General features: G+C 41.5%; 1 protein-coding gene across 4 annotated transcripts in view; it reads right to left on the bottom strand.

The window, feature by feature from the left end:
* The window catches only part of CDH13 (cadherin 13), a 761,603-nt gene that overhangs the window by 513,073 nt on the left and 228,451 nt on the right, over positions 1-20,079 (bottom strand). Inside the window, exon 1 of one of the 4 annotated variants that reach the window (XM_043526210.1) lies at positions 7,734-7,738. The exons of the other annotated variants lie outside the window; for them this stretch is intronic. The gene's annotated coding sequence lies outside the window, so the exon portion shown is untranslated. Of the gene's footprint in view, positions 1-7,733; positions 7,739-20,079 lie in introns of those variants that run through there. 4 annotated transcript variants of the gene reach the window in all.

Here is a 20,079-nt window from a genome sequence, read left to right as displayed (position 1 = left end):
CATATGACCTCATTCCACCAATGCTGTGGATTAAGCTTATATTCACAGCACTGCAGTTCTGGGACCTGGGCTGCCAGGGGACTGTAGACCTAGTCAAATTTCCACCTGCAAATCCACTGCATTTGAACCCCATCACCAGAAAATTGCAGAGATGGGAAATCTGTGGCCCTTTGCTGATTCTTCAGTTTGAGTGAAGCTTGTTACCATGTGATGCATTGTGGAGTGCAGCCTAAAATGCACACTAGGGCTATTTTCAGAGGCGATGGTACCCACAACTCCAACTGATGTCAATGGGAGTGCACGTGCTAAGCACCTCTGACAAATCAGAACCTCAGATGCTAAATTGAACCAGAAGCGGCTGCAAAGGGCAAGTGGTTACAGTATGTGGCAGACTAAGCACTAAGGCATCCAGACTGGTTAAGGAATATCAGCTTGGAATGGGGACAATACCAGCCCCTACCCTCTCAGCCAGCATGGTGTACTGGGAGAACATAAGAATGGCCATTCTGGGTCAAAACAAAGGTCCATCCAGCCCAGTATCCTGTCTACCAACAATGGCCAATGCCAGGTGCCCCAGAGGGAGTGAACCTAACAGGTAATAATCTAGTGATCTCTCTCCTGCCATCCATCTTCACCCTCTGAAACAGAGGCTAGGGACACCATTCCTTACCCATCCTGGCTAATAGCCATTAATGGACTTAACCTCCATGAATTTATCCAGTTCTCTTTTAAACCCTGTTATAGTCCTAGCCTTCACAACCTCCTCAGGCAAGGAGTTCCACAGGTTGACTGTGCGCTGAGTGAAGAAGAACTTCCTTTTATTTGTTTTAAACCTGCTACCCATTAATTTCATTTGGTGGCCTCTAGTTCTTATATTATGGGAACAAGTAAATAACTTTTCCTTATTCACTTTCTCCACACCACTCATGATTTTATATACCTCTATCATATCCCCCCTTAGTCTCCTTTTTTCCCAAGCTGAAAAGTCCTAGCCTCTTTAATCTCTCCTCATATGGGACCCGTTCCAAACCCGTAATAATTTTAGTTGCCCTTTTCTGAACCTTTTCTAACGCCAGTATATCTTTTTTGAGATGAGGGGACCACATCTGTACACAGTATTCAAGATGTGGGTGTACCATGGATTTATATAAGGGCAATAAGATATTCTCAGTCTTATTCTCTATCCCTTTTTTAATGATTCCTAACATCCCATTTGCTTTTTTGACTGCCGCTGCACACTGCGTGGACATCTTCAGAGAACTATCCACGATGACTCCAAGATCTCTCTCCTGATTAGTTGTAGCTAAATTAGCCCCCATCATATTGTATGTATAGTTGGGGTTATTTTTTCCAATGTGCATTACTTTACATTTATGCACATTAAATTTCATTTGCCATTTTGTTGCCCAGTCACTTAGTTTTGTGAGATCTTTTTGAAGTTCTTCACAGTCTGCTTTGGTCTCAACTATCTTGAGCAGTTTAGTTTCATCTGCAAACTTTGCCACCTCACTGTTTACCTCTTTCTCCAGATCATTTACGAATAAGTTGAATAGATTGGTCCTAGGACTGACCCTTGGGGAACACTACTAGTTACCCCTCTCCATTCTGAAAATTTACCATTTATTCCTACCCTTTGTTCTCTGTCTTTTAACCAGTTCTCAATCAATGAAAGGATCTTCCCTCTTATCCCATGACAACTTAATTTACATATGAACCTTTGGTGAGGGACCTTGTCAAAGGCTTTCTGGAAATCTAAGTACACTATGTCCTCTGGATCCTCCTTGTCCACATGTTTGTTGACCCCCTCAAAGAACTCTAATAGATCAGTAAGACATGATTTCCCTTTACAGAAACCATGTTGACTTTTGCCCAACAATTTATGTTCTATGTGCCTGACAATTTTATTCTTTACTATTGTTTCAACTAATTTGCCCAGTACTGATGTTAGACTTACCAGTCTGTAATTACCAGGATCACCTCTAGAGCCCTTCTTAAATATTGGTGTTACATTAGCTATCTTCCAGTCATTGGGTACAGTAGCTGATTTAAAGGACAGGTTACAAACCATAGTTAATAGTTCCGCAATTTCAGATTTGAGTTCCCCTCTTTGGTGAATGCCATCTGGTCCCAGTGACTTGTTACTTTTAAGTTTCTCAATTAATTCCAAAACCTTCTCTAGTGACATGTCAATCTGTGACAATTCCTCAGAATTGCCACCTTCAAAAGACTGCTCCTAGGTTTGGGAATCTCCCTAACATCCTCAGCCATGAAGACTGAAGCAAAGAATTCATTTAGTTTCTCCGCAATGACTTTATCGTCTTTAAGTGCTCCTTTTGTATCTCGATCATCCAGGGGCCCCACTGGTTGTTTAGCAGGCTTCCTGCTTCTGATGTACTTAAAAGAACATTTTGTTATTACCTTTTGAGTTTTTGGCTAGCTGTTCTTCAAACTCCTTTTGGGCTTTTCTTATTATATTTTTACACTTAATCTGTCAGTGTTTATGCTTTTTTCTATTTACCTCACTAGGATTTGACTTCCACTTTTTAAAAGATGCCTTTTTATCTCTCACTGTTTTTTTTACATGGTTGTTAAGCCATGGTGGCTCTTTTTTAGTTTTTATTGTGTTTTTTAATTTGGGGTTTACGTTTAACTTGAGCCTCTATTATGGTGTCTTTGAAAAGTGTCCATGCAGCTTGCAGGGATTTCACTCTAGTCACTGTACCTTTTAATTTCTGTTTAACTAACCTCCTCATTTGTGAATAGTTTCCCTTTCTGAAATTAAATGCCACAGTGTTGGGCTGTTGAGGTGTTCTTCCCACCACAGGGATGTTAAATGTTGTTATATTATGGTCACTATTTCCAAGCGGTCCCGTTATAGTTACCTCTTGGACCAGATCCTGTGCTCCACTCAGGACTAGATCGAGAGTTACCTCTCCCCTTGTGGGTTCCTGTACCAGCTGCTCCAAGAAGCAGTCATTTAAAGTATCGAGAAATTTTGTCTCTGCATTTCGTGCTGAGGTGACATGTATCCAGTCAATATGGGGATAATTGAAATCCCCCACTATTATTGGGTTTTTTATTTTGATAGCCTTTCTAATCTCCCTTAGCATTTCATCGGCACTATCACTGTCCTGGTCAGGTGGTCGATAATATATCCCTACTGTTATATTCTTATTAGAGCATGGAATTACTGTCCATAGAGATTCTATGGAACATGTGGATTCATTTAAGATTTTTATTTAATTTGATTCTACATTTTCTTTCACATATAGTGCCACTCCCCAGCCCTGCAGGACCTGTTTTGTCCTTCTGATATATTTTGTACCCCGGAATGATTGTGTCCCATTGATTGTCCTCATTCCACCTGGTTTCTGTGATGCTTATTATATCAATATCCTCCTTTAACACAAGGCACTCTAGTTCACCCGTCTTATTATTTAGACTTCTAGCATTTGTGTACAAGCACTTTAAAAACTTGGTCATTGTTTGCCTGCCCTTTTGTGATGTGTCAGATTCTTTATGTGAATGTTTCTCATCTGATCTGGCCCATACTTTATCCTCTTCCATCCCTTCCTCCTGACTAAAACCTAGAGAATCTCTATCAATAGACTCTCCACTAAGAAGTCTTTGTCCGATCCACGTGCGCCTCTGCAACAATCGGCTCCCCCCTGCCCATCTCTTAGTTTAAAAACTGCTCTGCAACCTTTTTAAGGTTAAGTGCCAGCAGTCTGGATCCACTTTGGTTTAGGTGGAGCCCATCCTTCCTGTATAGGCTCCCCCCATCCCAAAGGTTTCCCCAGTTCCTAATAAATCTAAACCCCTCCTCTCTACACCATCGTCTCATCCACGCATTGAGACTCTGAAGGACTGGCAGATAGCTACTTTAGATTTGATTCTGACCAACAGGGAGGAACTGGTAGCAAATCTGTAGGTAGAAGGCAATTTGGGTGAAAGTGATCATGAAAAAGGAAGGAGTGAGAGCAGCAGAAAAAGGATAATGGACTTCAAAATAGCAGACAAACTCAGAACTTGTATGTAAGGTTCCATGGGAAGAAAATCTAAGGGCAATAAGAGATCAGAAGAACTAGCAGTTTCTCAAGGAGACAATATTAAAGGCACAACTACAAACTATCCTGATGCAAAAGATCAGAAGAATAGAAAGAAGCCAATATGGCTCCACCAGGAGATCTTTTATGACCTAAAACTCAAAAAGGAAGACCACAAAAAGTGGGAACAGACTAATTAGTAAGGAGGAGTACAAAAGAATATCAGATATATTGGAACAAAATCAGAACTTGCTAAGGTACAAAATGAGTTACACTTAGCAAAGGACATAAGGCAATATGAAGACGCTGTAGAAATACATTAGGAGCAAGAAAAAAATGAAGGAAAGCATAAGTCCTTTACTTAGCAGTGAAGGAGAACTAATGAATGACGACATCAAGAAGGCTCAGGTGTTTAATTCCTATTTTTCTCCAGCCTTTACTATAAAGGTTAATGGGGACCAGATACTCAACACAATTAATGTTACCAACAAGAAGGAAGGAACACAAAGCAAAAAAGAGAAAACATAATAAAGAACATTTAAACTAGTTAGATGTATTCAAGGGGTAGGTCCTGATGAAATTCATCCTATCGTACTTAAGGAACTGGTTGAAGCAATCTTGGAACCATTAGTAATTATCTTTGAGAACTCCTTGAGTACGTGTGAGGTCCCAGAAGACTGGAATAGAGCAAACATAGTGACTATCTTTAAAAAGGGGAGAAAAAAGGGAATTATAGACCAGTCAGCCTAACTTTGACACCTAGAAAGATACTGGAACAAAATTATTAAATCAATTTGTAAGCTCTTCGAGGATGGTCGGTTATAAGGAATACCCAGCATGGATTTGCCAAGAACAAATCATACTAATCAACCTAATTTCCTTCTTTGACAGGGTTGCTTACCTAGTGGATGGGGGAAGCAGTAGACATGATATGTCTTGATTTTATAAGGCTTTTCACACAGTTCCAAAGGACATTCTCATAAGCAAACTAGGGACATGTGGTCTAGATGAATTTACTATAAAGTGGTAAATTTACTATAAAGTACTATAACTGGTTGAAAGACCATACTCAGAGTAGTTATCAATGGTTTTCTGTCAAACTGGGAGGACATATATAGTAGGGTTCCACGGGGGGCAGGTCTGGATCCAGTACTATTCAATATTTTCATTAATGACTTGAATAATGGAGTGGAGAGCATGCTTATAAAATTTGTGGATGACACCAATATGGGAGGGATTGCAAACAATTTGGAGAACAAGATTAGAATTCAAAAACAACTTTGACAACTCAGAAGCTTAGCCTGAACTCAACAAAAATAAGTGCAAAGTACTACACTTAGGAAGGAAAAGTCAAATGCACAACTACAAAATGGGGAATAAATGATTAGGGGATATTACTGCTGAAAAGAATCTGGGTGTTATAGTGGACCACACATTGAATAGAAGTCAACAATGTGATGGAGTTGTCAAAAAGGATATCATCATTCTGGGATGTATTAGCAGGAGTGTTGTAGGTAAGACCCAGGAGTTAATTGTCCCACTCTACTCAGCACTGCTAAGGCCTCTGCTCGAGCACTGTATCCAGTTATGGGACCCACACTATAGGAAAGATTGGATCAAATTGGAAAGAGTGTGCAGAGGAGAGCAGTAACAATGATAAAAGATTTAGAAACCCTGACCTCTAAGGAAAGGTTAAAAAAACTGGGCATGTTTAGTTTTCTGAAAAGACAACGGATGGGGGACCTGTTAACAGTCTTCAGATATGTTAGGGCAGTGGTTCTCAACTGTAGTCCACCACTTGTTCAGGGAAAGCCCCTCGGCCTGCGCCCCTTCCCGCAGCCCCCATTAGCCTGGAGCGGCGAACCGCGGCCAGTGGGAGCCACGATCAGCCAAACCTGCGGACGCGGCAGGTAAACAAACCAGCCTGGTGCCCCAGGGGCTTTCCCTGAACAAGCAGTGGACCACAGTTGAGAACCATTGTGTTAAGGGCTGTAATAAAGATTACTATGGTCAATTGTTTTCCATGTCCACTGAAGGAAGTAGTAGTAGTAATGATCTTAATCTGGAGGAAGGGAGTTTTAGGTTCGCTGTTAGGAAAAGCTTTCTAGCTATATGGGTTGTTAAATGCTGGAATAGTCTTCCAAGGGAGATTGTGGAATCCCCTTCATGGAGGTTTCTAAAACAGGTTGGACAAACACCAGTCAGGGATGGTCTAGGTTTACAGGCCAGCCTTAGCACAGGAAGCTGGATTTGATGACTGAGGTCCCTTCCAGCCTTAGTTTTCTCTGATGCAGCACCATGAGGGAGTGAGTAAAAAAAAAAAAGTGTCCAGGAGTAAATGGAGGAGTCAGGATTGAATAGGTGGGGGAATGGAAAGTGGATCCTCAAAAATGGGAAAAAAGTGAGCATAGGTGCTAGAACTAGTGGTCCTGCAGCACCACCTGGCTTGAAGTAGTTTCAGTTATATACAGGGTTTACGGTTTGGTTCAATGACTCTTAGCACCCCCACTATAAAAACTGTCCCAGCACCACTGCAAGTGAGAGGAGAGAAAGAGGGAGACAGTGAAGGGGTAGGAAAGAAAGGAAGCAGTGAGACACTAAATTTTGGGAAGAGATACATTAAGGGGGAAGATAGAAATGAAAATATGAGGAAAGGAGAGAAAAAACACCACTGGAAAAGGAAGGCAGATAGAGGTGGCAGAAGAAAGGAGAAGAAATCAGACACACAAAAAGCGGCTAGAGGAAAGAAGGATACCACTTATTGGTGAAGGAATGGAAGGAAAAGAAGAGACAGAGGATCAAAAAGAAATGAGACATACTGGCCCAAATCCTGCTCCCATTTACTCTAAATTAGCATCACTGTCCTCAGTGTAACCTTGGACTGACAGTTGTATAAACAGAGCAGAATTGGGCCCAGCAGGTTCATTATTTCACTGAATAAAGGTTAAATCCAAAATGGTACCATACATAAGACAAAAGTCCCTGTTGCCCTTGGCCATCCCACTCCCTCCAGATGAATTCTCCAGCCTCCCCCTACTCCTCCTCTCTTCCCCATCCTGCAGGCCCCTGCCAACCAAGTCTTACACTGCAGCAGAGAAAGAACACGCTGACGTAGGATGTGCTGCTCCAAACAACCTGACAATAATAAGGCTGTATGACACATCAGAGCCAATGCTCTCAGAGCACTCTGTATGTTAATTGAGACCATGGAGCGCTGGTGGTAAGATTTGTGTAATTGCAGTTAGATCCTGATGGAAAGCTCTGTATTAGCCGCCTGCCCTAGTACCAAAAGCACCATATGAATGCAGGTCCTGCCGATGATACATGCCAGGCATTTTAATAGCCACACAGAAATCTCATGGTACCGTCAGCTTGCAAAAAGACAGCTCCCCCCCCCCACACACACACAAATTGTGGGGATTAAAAACTGAAATTCTTCATTCAGTTGCTTGATGCAGATCCCATCCTGATGGAGAGATTTTAAGTGGATCCTTTTGCATAAAAGCCACCCTCCAATAATAAAAAGCTTCAGGCAATTTACTAATGTATTAATAGTTCACAGCTGGTAAAGTTTGGCAGCTGCCACTTTGGCAAGTTAAGTGTGTCAGAAGAGAGGAGTCTCCTAGTAACAGTTTTTAAAAAGAAAGCCGAACAAATAGGGAAAGTTTTCACTTGAAAACAGATCACAGTTCAGACCTCTAACGTCACCAAGCGCAGCACTGTTGGCTACATTAAAAAAAGTTATGCTTCCCAGTGGTTCAAAAAAAGAGGTTTTAGACTTTCTAGTAGTGCATTTCTCCAGCAGCGCTATTCAGCATTCACCAATTTCTAGATTCCTGCATTGCCAACATCTGTGAGCATTGCAAAGAAACCCAAGAGCTCGTGCTGCTTGGACACATGCAATTAGAAGAGATATTTGGATGTATATTTTATATTCACTTGGAGTTGTGAACCTGTCATTTCAACCCCCTTCATAGTCTGCTCCTCCATCTCTCTGGCTTTTCTGAAATTGGCACTTTTTCCAACTGGTGGAAAAACAGGGCTGTATGAAAAGTGGAATGCTACTTCCTTGCCATGTTTCAACCAAAACACCAATGCCCTGAATTCCCAGTTCCACCACAGAATTTGGCTCTGATCTCAGGAACAGAAGATGTGAAGATGATGGTGGCAAAGAAAGAGGGCAGGCAATGAAAAAAGTGTTTTGGGAAGGGATATGAAGGAGAGAGAAAGAAGCAGTGAGAATCTGATTGTGTGTAGGAGTGAAAACAAGAGTGAATGGGAGGAGACAAAGGGAGCCATACGAACACAATATGGAGGAATATAAGGGCCCAGCAGTGATAGAGAAGTAGGTTGAGCAAAACTGTAAAGAGTTGAAGATAAGTATGGTAAATCTGAATTTCGGGAGCAAACCCAGCTTTTCACCAGAATCATTGTGATTTCTCTGTACAAAGGAAAGGTGGGAATTTGGTTTTAGGTCTTGCACAAGAGTTCTGCACCATCCGTTTTGTGCTCCTATCACAGGGGACCCAGGACAGAGGATATTCCATTGTGCAGGCATTCCTGTCCTACCGTTCAATCAGGGGATACTGGGCTATGGCAAGCTACTTCAGCTATGCAGTCTCCATGGAAGAGTCCCACAGCTATTCCACAACTTTATGGTAAGGATTCCTTTCCCTGGCCCAGGCTGTGTATTCCTAAGCTGTCTGTATATTGGGTCCATGAATTTGGGCCTTAGTTAAGAAAGAGAAAGGAAAACACTGAAATGCCACACAAGTACTGCTGAGTCATACTCAACATCTAATATCCCACCTGGATCTAGCTGAATCAAAGGGGCTACAGCTTCTCTCTCAAGAACAAAGCAAACTTGGGTCTGAGCCAGAGTCTTAGGAACAACCATACCTGGGTGGAAAGCTCAGGCTGAGGCTTGGTTGGTTGTTATCTGCATTACCAGTACAGTCAAACTTCAAGAAGGGATAAGATTGGATTTTCCTAGAAATGGGAAATCCCTCCTGCTTGCAACAGGTTACTGTCAAAGTGCAATTAGAAGAATCTATTCATCTCAATTTTCTCTTCTAATTTGGCCCTAAAAGATAGTCCAAGTAAGTGAAAAAGATGCCCGTGAATAACCTAAAATCAAAGTATGTCTGCAGGATAGTGCATGTTTTAAATAGTCAAAAAAGGTTGTTGGAGGGGTTGTGTGGGCGTGGGAGGAAGATTTAGTCATTGGACCAAATCCTCTAATAGTCTGTTTACAGCAGAAGAGAATTTGGCCCATTATCTGACGTTTAGGTGTTCAGATATGATGAAGCGGGTGAAAAACAGACAGATGAGACGTGGTGAATGTTACAAGAAATAAGGACAAAAGATTCAGTGCAACTGCTCTCACATAACAGACATGCATACGGTATAGCTGGGATTTAACAGATCAAATAAATAGTAACCTGCTTAAAAGGGAACTCACACTTGAAGTTTAAAATAAATGTTCACAGGAGTAACTTTAGTTAGTGCTTAAGAAGTTTAACCAATTAGACTGTAAAACTCCTTAGGGCAAAGACCACCTTTTTTGTTCTCTCTTTGTATACTACCTCGCACAGCAGGCCATGACTGAGGATCAGAGGCGCTACTGCAATACAAATAATAATAAATCATTCAACTATTCTATAATCTACACTGCTGGAAATCACATACCAGTCATGATTATAAATGGCTGTGTCCAGATAAGAAGTTATCAGGGAATTAAAACATAACCATCTAAGTTTTATTTACACGAAGGCAAAGTTATTCATTTATTGGTGCTTTCTGATGTTCCTTGTCATGCCCCCACTGCCAAGTGAACATGTTTATTGTGTTTAATATGCCATATGGTATGAAACAGTCTCCAAAACCCTGTGTGAGCTGAATGGAAGCACTGCCAACCATTTCCCAATGAAAAACAACATGTATGTCACTTCTCTCTCTGTTCATTTCTCAGCATTAGGCTCTCCAGCATTTATTTTTAAGAAAATATTTTCACCATATGTATTTGGTATAATATATATGCCCACTAACTAATCAGAGTGTGTGTATGTGTGGTTTTAATCATAGCCTTCCAGCAGTAGAGGCAACTTTGGCAACTGGAGGTTTCTTGCATGGGATCCCAAGCCCATTACTGTAATGATAGGGAATTGAAGGTGTGACTGGGAACGTTACCTTTTATAGATCAGAACAAGGAATCTGAGGTTTGTGGGGCTGTTTTCCAAGCTCCTTCCCTCCTATCCACCCACCCCACAATTATGATGGGTAACATATGTGAGGCTTTCACACCAGTGTGATAATGAACCACAGATGTTTTAATGAATCCAGTTTTAAAACAGGAAATGTTTAACTCCTGGATCCTTCCTGTAAGCGGTACACTGAGAAAACACAAGCTGCAGCATGGTTCTTATGTGCCGGAGTTCGTTATGCTGAGATGTTTCTATTTCAAAGCCCCATTTTCAGGGTTTTAACACTCAAATGCTTCAATTTGCTTTGAGCTGAAGTATGGGATCCACAATTCTGAGCCTGCCTGTTTATCATTTGTCTAAAATCGCTTGAGAACTATTTTGGACTATTAAAAAAAGGTATGAAAGTACAATATATATGTGCATATTCTGCAGCTGCGTGCATACATAGAATTCTGATAGCTAGCCAGCTAAACAGACAGACTTAATATGAATAAGAGCTTATATTTAGAAAAAGACCCTTGTAAACACTCTATAAAGGCATCACTTCACACAATTACTGGAGTGGGCCTGCCTCTTTGGTGGAACATAACAGCTGGTTAAGGGTACCCAGCAACAGTTTATGATAGGGATTGAAGGATACTATATCTGATTGAAACTACAGGGGAAGATTTAGGCAGGCAGAAAGTAATTATCCAACTGGAATCTGGCCAACAGACCAGAAGCTTACAAGCTTTCTCATGCAAATATTGCCATCTTTAATATCCAAAAGTTTTGGAATCCCAGTTTTGCATCTCCTCTGAAAGACAAGCACCTCCAACACCATGCTAGGGGACTGGACTCCTTACTGGCAAGATCAGAGCCTGTAGTGGTGTAGCTGGAGGCTAAATAAATAAATAAAAGTAAGCTTGAAAAGCAGCTACAACCCATATGTACTTTCTGTTTAAGAAAAGATTTTTTAATCAGAACCAAAGGATAATTCTTTTCATACAGAAATAATGTCTTTCTGTCCATTGGTGCAAAAGTGAAACACTTACACCTGCAATGCACAGCATACCCAGTTTTTTAAGATTGATTTTCACAAGGGACACTTCAATTCACACTGTACTGTGCTCCTGAGTCCAAGTCAGCTAATCAATTTCAATCTTCGCCGTTTACTTTGAAGGAAAAGACTGTGGGTCAATGTACTAGTAAACTAAAAAAATTCTGAAGTATTTAAGTGTGGGTGTTATCAGCGTTAGGTTCTACAGCATTATGCCAACTTTAATAGCCCTGGTTCTACACCATTATGCCAACTTTAATAGACAACTTTAATAGCTCATTCTGTGGTTGCAATCTTAGCCCATTGAAGTCAATGGGAGTTTTGCCTCTGACTTCAGAGAGACCAGGATTTTAGCCTTTAGGTTTACTCATTCAGTTTAACAGTTAATTTTAGATCATGTTTTAATCGTAACAGGGCTTGATCTCTCTTTCAGAGTTCAGTTGGATCGGGGCAGAGGGGTGAGGTGGGGGAGTCTGGTGATGAGAGGTGAGGAAGCAGCAGCTACATACAGAAAGCAACTGTTAAACTCCCAGCTGGCACAGAACCCGTTGCTCTGAAAAGAATCCAGCCCTGCTCAAAGAATTCAGCAATACAGGCAGGGTGGGTAACCTGAGCCCTGTTAGCTAGGCACAGAAAAGCGAACAGCAGCAAATGCTATTGAGAGCTCTTATTTTAGGACGTTTGTAATGATTCATAGAACACCACAACCCAAGTCTAGTAAGCACTAAAGAATGGAAGTGGGTGAGGACAACAGACAAACAACTGGGGAGATGGCAGCAGGCCAGAGAGCACATTCTAGAGCCAGACCTAGAGCGTGGGAGGCAGCTGCTCTTGCAGCTCAGGGCAAGAGCAGCAAAGCAACAAAGACGACTCAGTTTAGTTCTCTGCCCTTTCCCCTGGACCAGCAACAGGAATGAGAGACTCTTCTCCCTTTCTCTGAGCCTTCCCCCAATAGCAGCTCCAGGGCATTAGTTTGATGGGGGCCCCCCCCAAACCCAGGCCTGAGTCCACACAGGGCCCTCTCTCTAGCAATGGACAGCAGTTACCCTCCTTTACTGTCTCCCTTGGGAGCTGGACAGCTAGCCAGTCTCTCTCAGACATGTAGAGTTCAGTGCTCATACTGTGCTTATGGAGCCTGCAAGAGCTCTGCTTTATGTCGTCTCTGATTCCAGCCCTTACTATCACAAGTCACAGACACACCGCCTTGCTGAAGGCCTAGGAGGGTACCCGGCTCCGAACATAACAGCTGTATTTCTACTTCCTACCCACTTCTGACGGAAGAGATAATGGCTCAGCCCCTTCCTACCTGATAACTGCTAAGACTCCAGAGTCCCTGCTTCCAAGCTCCTCCCATGGGTTTCTGTTCTCTGGGCAGTGCTACTCAAAGTGGTGGTCCGCGGACCAGTGCCGGTCCGCAAGCCATCGGCTGCCGGTCTGCGCGCTTATTGGGGAAAAAAATTGCCGGTCCCCCACATCAGATAGCTTGAGAAGCACTGACCTAGAGCAGGCTCCCTGCATAGCAACAGAAATTTGCCTCTGTATATCTGCTCCTTGCATCCTGACCCCTTTATCATTAGCAAACTTCTACAAATAAGGCAAGATCCCTTAGCACCCCATATTGAAGCTAAAAATTAACTGATAATAGGAATTGTGTCCTGACTCTTTAGAGGCTTTAAAAATTGGCAGTTGCATGGGAGAATGGGAAATGTATTACTAACAACTGACAGATCTAATGGCTTCTGAAGGTCAAACAATTTTCTTTAAAAAGATACGCAATACAAAAAAGTTATTAAAAATCAATGTGTCTTGTAGAAATGATGATTTGTAGCCAGGGAAAACTGTAGGCGAGGCTGAGGGTTCCTTCATGGAAAAAATTCCTATAGAATGTCACAGAAAATGATAATCTTTCTGTAGGATATTTTTAACCATCCTATAGGATTTAATGAAGAATTCTAGCTCTGCAGTGGATTTTCCTGAGGATGGATTAAAAAAAATATGGAAAGGTTATCATTCATTACTGTATTCTTTAGGTCTCTTCCATATGTATGTATGTAAATTCTGTATATAGCTCATAAAATTATAAAAACTGCTTCTTCGCATATACTCAAAGATTGAGGAAATGGGAGTGACAGCAGAATGTTCAGCAAAATACAACAGGGATAAATAGAAAAAAAAATTATATTTAATTACTTTGGAAAAGCCAGGCCAAATTTCATACCATTTAGCCCTGGAATTTCATGTCCTTCTGAAGCCCTAATCACTGATACACTTGCAATGACTGTTACAGGAGCAGCAGTGATCTGTATGCTCTGTACAACCTGTATGTTCAAAAGGTCTGTTACACCTTCCCCCTCCCTTTTGTCTCCTCTCCCTCTTTGAATACCTGTGAAGTGGCTTTCCCCTTCCCCCTCCCTCCCGGAATGCTTGTGCTGCTTAAACAGCTGGAAGATCAGCAGAGCTCCCAGGTAGACAAGGTGTCTGGGACTCTAATTAGGCAGCGATCACACACCCAATGCACGGACACCGTCCAAGGTGGAGTGTGACCAACCAGATGTGGCCAAGTCATCTCAAGTCATCTCTAGTCACAGGCCATGAGGAGCAGGTCCTTAAAAGGGGAAGAGGCCATGTGCTCAGGAGTGCACTCACAAGCTTGTACCTCCCATGAAGGCCCTTCGCCCGGACCGCCTGGCCAGTGGTTCACCACCTTGCGTTCCATCATGCCTCGGGAAGACTTATCTTCATCGTACCATCCATCGCTGTGCTGTGGGACACTTGCCTTGAAGGATCCTGACATCTCCAGTGCCGTGCCTGTCCTGGGACCGTGAGTATGAGAGTGTGAGTGTGAGTGTGACCCCCCCACACACCCTTCTTTTGAGCTTAGCTATCAGTATAATAAACATGCTGCTTTCTGCCAAACTCTGGTGGGTCATTAGTCCTCCCTAAGCTTACTAGCTGGCCCAATTTCGGGTCACAATGACTGCATGCACAAATTCAATAATTGCACAGGCAAATGTCTGTGTCTGACTGCATCTGCATTCACCAAATTTGTGTGTGCAACGCTGTGAAATGCATCCACAAATCTCTCACGCAATTATGTGCTCATTTTGCACATTCAAGTGAGTGAGATGCTGGCCCTCACAGAAAAAGCTTTCCACACTGTTCCTGGTAGCTATTAACATTAGCAGGTTTTTCTTCCATGTGTCACATAAATAACTATATAAGTAAAAATGCAGAGCCTAAGAGAGGTGGGATAGGCTTACCATAGATAAGGAAAGAGAACAGGTCATACAATGCTGCTTTATGGGGAATCCAACACAGCTGATGCAATGGGTGAAATTTCAACTGTCTCCCTCTCCTGCTAGTCTTCATGTTTTTCCCCCCACATAGGCATTGGAGGAGCAGAAATATCACTTTTTATCCTGGGCATATGGGTTCCTCAATCACGTCTTTGGAGTGCTTCCTAGAAGCTCACTTCTGCCAATAAGTGACTACCAGCCTCCATTTGTATCAAGTTATTGAAAAAACACAAGCACTACAATACAATTCAGTTTCACAAAGAGGAGGTTAAGGGATGGCATGATTACAGTCTCTAAGTATTTAGATGGGAAACATTTAATAATGGGCTTTTCAAACTAGCAGAGAAAGGTATAACAACATGATCCAAAGACTAGCAGTTGAAGCTAGACAAATTCAGACTGGAAATAAGGTATAATTTTTTAATAGAGCAATTAACCACTGGAACAATTTACCAAGGCTCATGGTGGATTCTTCAGCTTTGATAATTTTTAAATCAAGACTGGGGTTTTTTCCCCCCTAAAAGATTTGCTCTAGGAATTATTTTGGGGAAGTTCTATGGCCTGTGTTATACAGGAGGTCATACTGGATGATCACAATGCTACCATCTGGCCTTGGAATTTATGAATCTATGGGTTCAAAAAAGAAAAAAAATTACAAAAATTTCAAGCCAAATTACATGATTTTGTCACACATCCTGTTTTGCCTATTGCTATATTTATGGCTAGATCTAGTTTTTACAGGCAGATATAGCTGGAGGGGCTAGAAGGGGTGCTTTGCTACTTCAACCTTTTCCCTCCCCATAGTTTTCCCAGTGATTGAACCAGAATTCCTTCTGGAGCTCCTCCGACCATAGGAGAGGATGCAGCATGCCCAATGCTGTGCACCCAACAGAATCTGCTGTCTGGTCCGAGGGACAAGGTAGGACCAAGGGCCTGCCCATTACCACTAACATACCCATTACTTTAAAGAAGCAGCCACCCACAGGAGTCCTAGCATAAAACTTGGTTTGTGGTCCCTAATGGAATAGCTGCTGTCCTCAGATAGGAAGTGCAAGATGGGGGAAGGAGGACTGGCCACAATTTGGCTCAAGGTCTCAGAGTAGCCTGTTCCAGAACCAGAACCCAGTTCTGACTCCCAGTCCTGTATTCTAATCACTCAAACCATGTTTCCTCTCAGAGGAAACCTCAAAGCCATGCTGATTCTCCTGGGCAGTGGGTATCATAGGCTGGAAGAAGCTGTACCTCCCCAAACAGCCAGGCATTGCCCCACCCATGCTCCACCGCAGCCCCGCCCCATGCTGCTTCCTGCTCAGCATGGCTCCAGTCCCGTGTGGTGGCACCGGCTCAGGCTGGAGCCATACCACTCGGACTTCTGGGGTTAGGGGGGCTGTGGCCAGGCCGCCTGCCCTTCCAGCGCTTCCCCAGCCTCTGGTTCACAAACCACCCATGCTGTCTCTTCAAGTAAGTGCTCCGTGACATAAGATAAATGGAAGTCTCAAATCTTGTCAAATAGAAGGTGCCGTAATGATTTTTTTCCCCAGCTTATATTATAACAGACATGATTTGACTGAGCACTTAGGCCAGATGCAGATCGTAAGGCATAGTAATATTAGAGGTGGTATTGTAACTCCTGGACATCAGATGCAATTCCAATGAAAATGTGATGTCAGTAGAAGTATGTTAGGAACTTTCAATGATATTCTGTCATGGCCATTGATCTTTTGGATACAACACAGCACAATTTAAAAAGAACGGTTATGTGATTGAAAACGTAGAAGACACCTGCATTGATATTATGTTGAATTACATTGGAACCCCCATGTCAGTGGAAGAACAAGAGATTTCCCTGTTAATATGGATTACAACCTGAATGATTCAAGTGACCCAAGAACCTAAAGCAGTATCAAGAAAAGGATTTTTTTTTTACTCTTTTGTTTCAATGGAAGTGTATGCCATTGAAATGCAAATGGTCAATATTTTTTTCCTTATTGGTTTATGTGACCTCCATAGAACATAGCATACAAAGATTTTTTTTAAACATTAATATGCTAAATCTAAACTACAAACTGACTGAATCAAGGAAATTTAAAATGTATTTATCATAGGGTATTGTTGCAAATCACTCCAAAAAACTTCAGAACAGTGAGATATATATACACACACCCCACCCACCCTCTACAGCTGCAATACTTGTGTAAGACTGGCCAACACCTTTAGTTGTGAAAGAATTCCTATTTGAATGCATTGGGTGGAGGGATAGTTTCAGCTGAGTAGGGGCTGAATAATGAATCTGTGCTGCATTGAAAAGTGTTTTAAATTTGTGATCTATCACTTTAAATTTTCAGAGTAGAGGGCTCTGTAGGGAATTGAACCATCAGAGTGAGTCGGCAGCCAGCCAGCCTAGGGTAAGATAGGGTGAGTTGAGTCTCTATTTTAGGGAGCAGCCTGCTTTGTCTGTTTTTTGGTTTGGGTGTGTTACTTCGAATTCTAAGAAATCAAGTAGTCTTCTGTTGCAACCTTCCAGCAAGAGTATATTTTTTTAAATCTTACTTCTCTGAATGCCATGAAATAGAACAGAATACAAGATTTGGAGTGGGATTCTTGGTGCTGAATTTCCTTCTCAGTGTGGATGTCAGCCTAAAAAACTATCCAAGACTACTCTCTTTACATCTGTGATTTACTAGAAACTGATCTGTTTAGTTACTTTTGACACAAGAAACCAGGGTTCCAGGAGGCTTAACTATGTAAATAAGTTGTTGTCTGTAGTTGTCAAAAAAATAAAGACAAGCAATCACTCTCAAGAAATGGCTAGAGCCCAAATAAAAAAAAATACAGGCATGAACTATTTTTTTTAATAAATGTCTCCAGGTAACAAATTAATTTAGAAACGGTTTTCATTTAACCAGGCAATTAGCTGCAGGTCATAGGATTTTTTTTCCCCTCCCTCAAGTTCACAATTAAAACTGTTTATCTTCAAGGTCTGTTTGTTATAATTACAGTGATCTGTCATTTCTTAATGTGATCTGTCATAACTTTGTTGCTTTTTTTAAATGGCAGACATTTCTGTTAGTCCTCTTTTTAAAAAAAAAACACGACTTAAATTCTAATTTCAGACAAACCTTAAATGAAATGATGTGAGAGCCCAGCTTACTGATAAGCGAGGAAGGAGTTTGCTAACCAAAAGGTGAGCACATTTCTGCTTGGCTGGACCCTGGGTCACTAGGAAGGAGCTCAAGACTATTGTCCATAGAAGCTGCCTATATGATAGAGATGAAACACTTGATCTCTTTAAGGCAGTGGACTACGGATCTGCTCTCACAGCACTCCTATCTTGTGCATGGACCACCCTGGGAGTTTAACTTCCACCTGAGAGAATAAACCTAACACTGCAGTGATGGGAGGCTGGGAGAGACAGAGAGATTCCCATTATACGAAACTATCCACCTAGGACTTTCATCTGATACCACTGTCAGTACAGTCATTCCCTACCCCCAGCGCCTTGAGACAGAACTTTTTCAAAAAGAGAAGGGAAAATTGGATGGCATATTCTCTCTCACCACAAGAATACATTGAGGCAAGAAGCCAAAGCCAGAGACTTATTTATGTGTCTGATAATACAACAGAGGAATGCATATGCCCGGCTCCAACCTCACCACCCCAACAAGAAGGAAAATTATTAGCTGGTATATGCCAGGAAATGCAAAAAAAGGAAAGAATAAAGAAAATCAATGGAAAACTCTTTGCCTGAAGTGCAGTAAATTTATCTTAAAAGCTATCACCAGAAATAAACCTTTTGTCTCTTCCCACCTTCAGTGTAAGCGATACCAGCACATATTTCCAAAGTGCCGTTGAGTGGTATGAGCTTGTTTTGGAGATAGAGGATGATGCATTGGTTATATACATTAGAGGAAATTAGAGTAATAAGTCCACTATGTAATATTTTTCTTAGAATATGAATGCCCTTGCATCTTTAAAAATACTATTACAATTAAAAGCCATTCTTTGTATCAGAGACAATCTAAGGGCTCCAGAATACCTTTAGCAAACAACTTTTCATTTCAACACTGTGCAGTTTGTCGCTAATTCTATGTTTTGCTTCATTTGAGGATCCCATCAATTTTATGTCACAGACATACAAATCACTCCCTAAGCTGGAGAAAAGCAACCACTTAATTACAGTCTACCAAAGTGCAAAACATTTTGGAAATCACAAGTAATGCCTCCTTGCCAAGCCTCTTAAAACTCTGCTGGGTTTTAAACCTGCTTAACTGTTATCTTGTTTAGACAATATCAGAGCCTGACTAATGGTTACAAAACTGAATAACCTTCATTTGAATATTGACTCTCATACGAAGATCAGACAAGTGGCACTGCCGAGAACAATATAATTAAAGCCACACCATGTAATCTTGCAGCAACACAGCCATTCCCAAAGCAGTTACTGTTCACATCAAGCATAGCCCTTAATACTTCACATAAAGACAAGCTTTGGCATCTTCCACTAAACAACTGCCTTGGGGGCAAGTAAGTTGTGTCAATCAAGACCATTTAGAAGAAGCCTGAAATTTGTTTGTACATATAACACAGAGACAGACTGTCAGACGAACAAAGTTTCCCTCCCCCCCATTTATTAATGAGAAAGTAGTGTGTCTAAGTAGACTAGGTAGCCCAGAAGTTGCAGTCAAGGTTCATATTAAATAATCTTTGTAATTTTTACTGTTAAACAGCTGGATTTTCTATGACCGAGGCTTCCAGTTAAACAAGCAACATTAAAATAAAACTTTAAAATTAATGACTTGACACATTCAACCTATCCAAGATTTTAGCAAGTTGTGATCATTAGCAGTGTCATTCAGATATCTACTTGTCTCTGAAAGCAGAATGGGATTGCACACAATTTAATTTAACATTAAGCATGCAATCACACCACATAACTCCCATCACCAAAACCAAAGCCAGCTGAAGTTGATGGGAGTCTTTCATTCCAAGCCTTTCCATTGATTTCAGTAGGCTTTAATCAGGCACATCATGACCAGGACCTACAGACTCTTTCAACTAGCTGTGGTCCTATTGGCCAGAAGTAAGCACTTTTGGTATTAAATACGAGGCCCTATATGAAGATATTATAAAGACTGGCCTGAGCCAAAACCCCAGATCTGAAAACCCCTCAAATTTTTTTGGAAAGTTTGGCTCGAGTTCCAAATTTTGCATCTTGGAACCGTTTCTCATACAAAATGAATACTATTAAAATGAAAAAGCAGTCTGTATTGCAGACCATCTAAGGGCTCCAGAATTTCTTTTGCAAACAACTTTTTATTTAAAAGCTCTTCCCAGTTTGCCTCTGGCTTTCTCTTTCTTTTCATTTGAGGGACACATTGGATACAGGATACACAAGATACTGGCGCGTTGGGCAATTATTACCATGCAGTGACATGGCAGTCAAGATGTACGTAAAATGTTATTGCACAGCTAAATACTCTTTATCCTTTGAAGGA

Source organism: Chelonia mydas, chromosome 12 (assembly GCF_015237465.2).
Source record: "Chelonia mydas isolate rCheMyd1 chromosome 12, rCheMyd1.pri.v2, whole genome shotgun sequence".
Classification (NCBI taxonomy): Eukaryota; Metazoa; Chordata; order Testudines; family Cheloniidae; genus Chelonia; species Chelonia mydas.
This window is presented reverse-complemented; position numbering and strand designations above follow the sequence as displayed.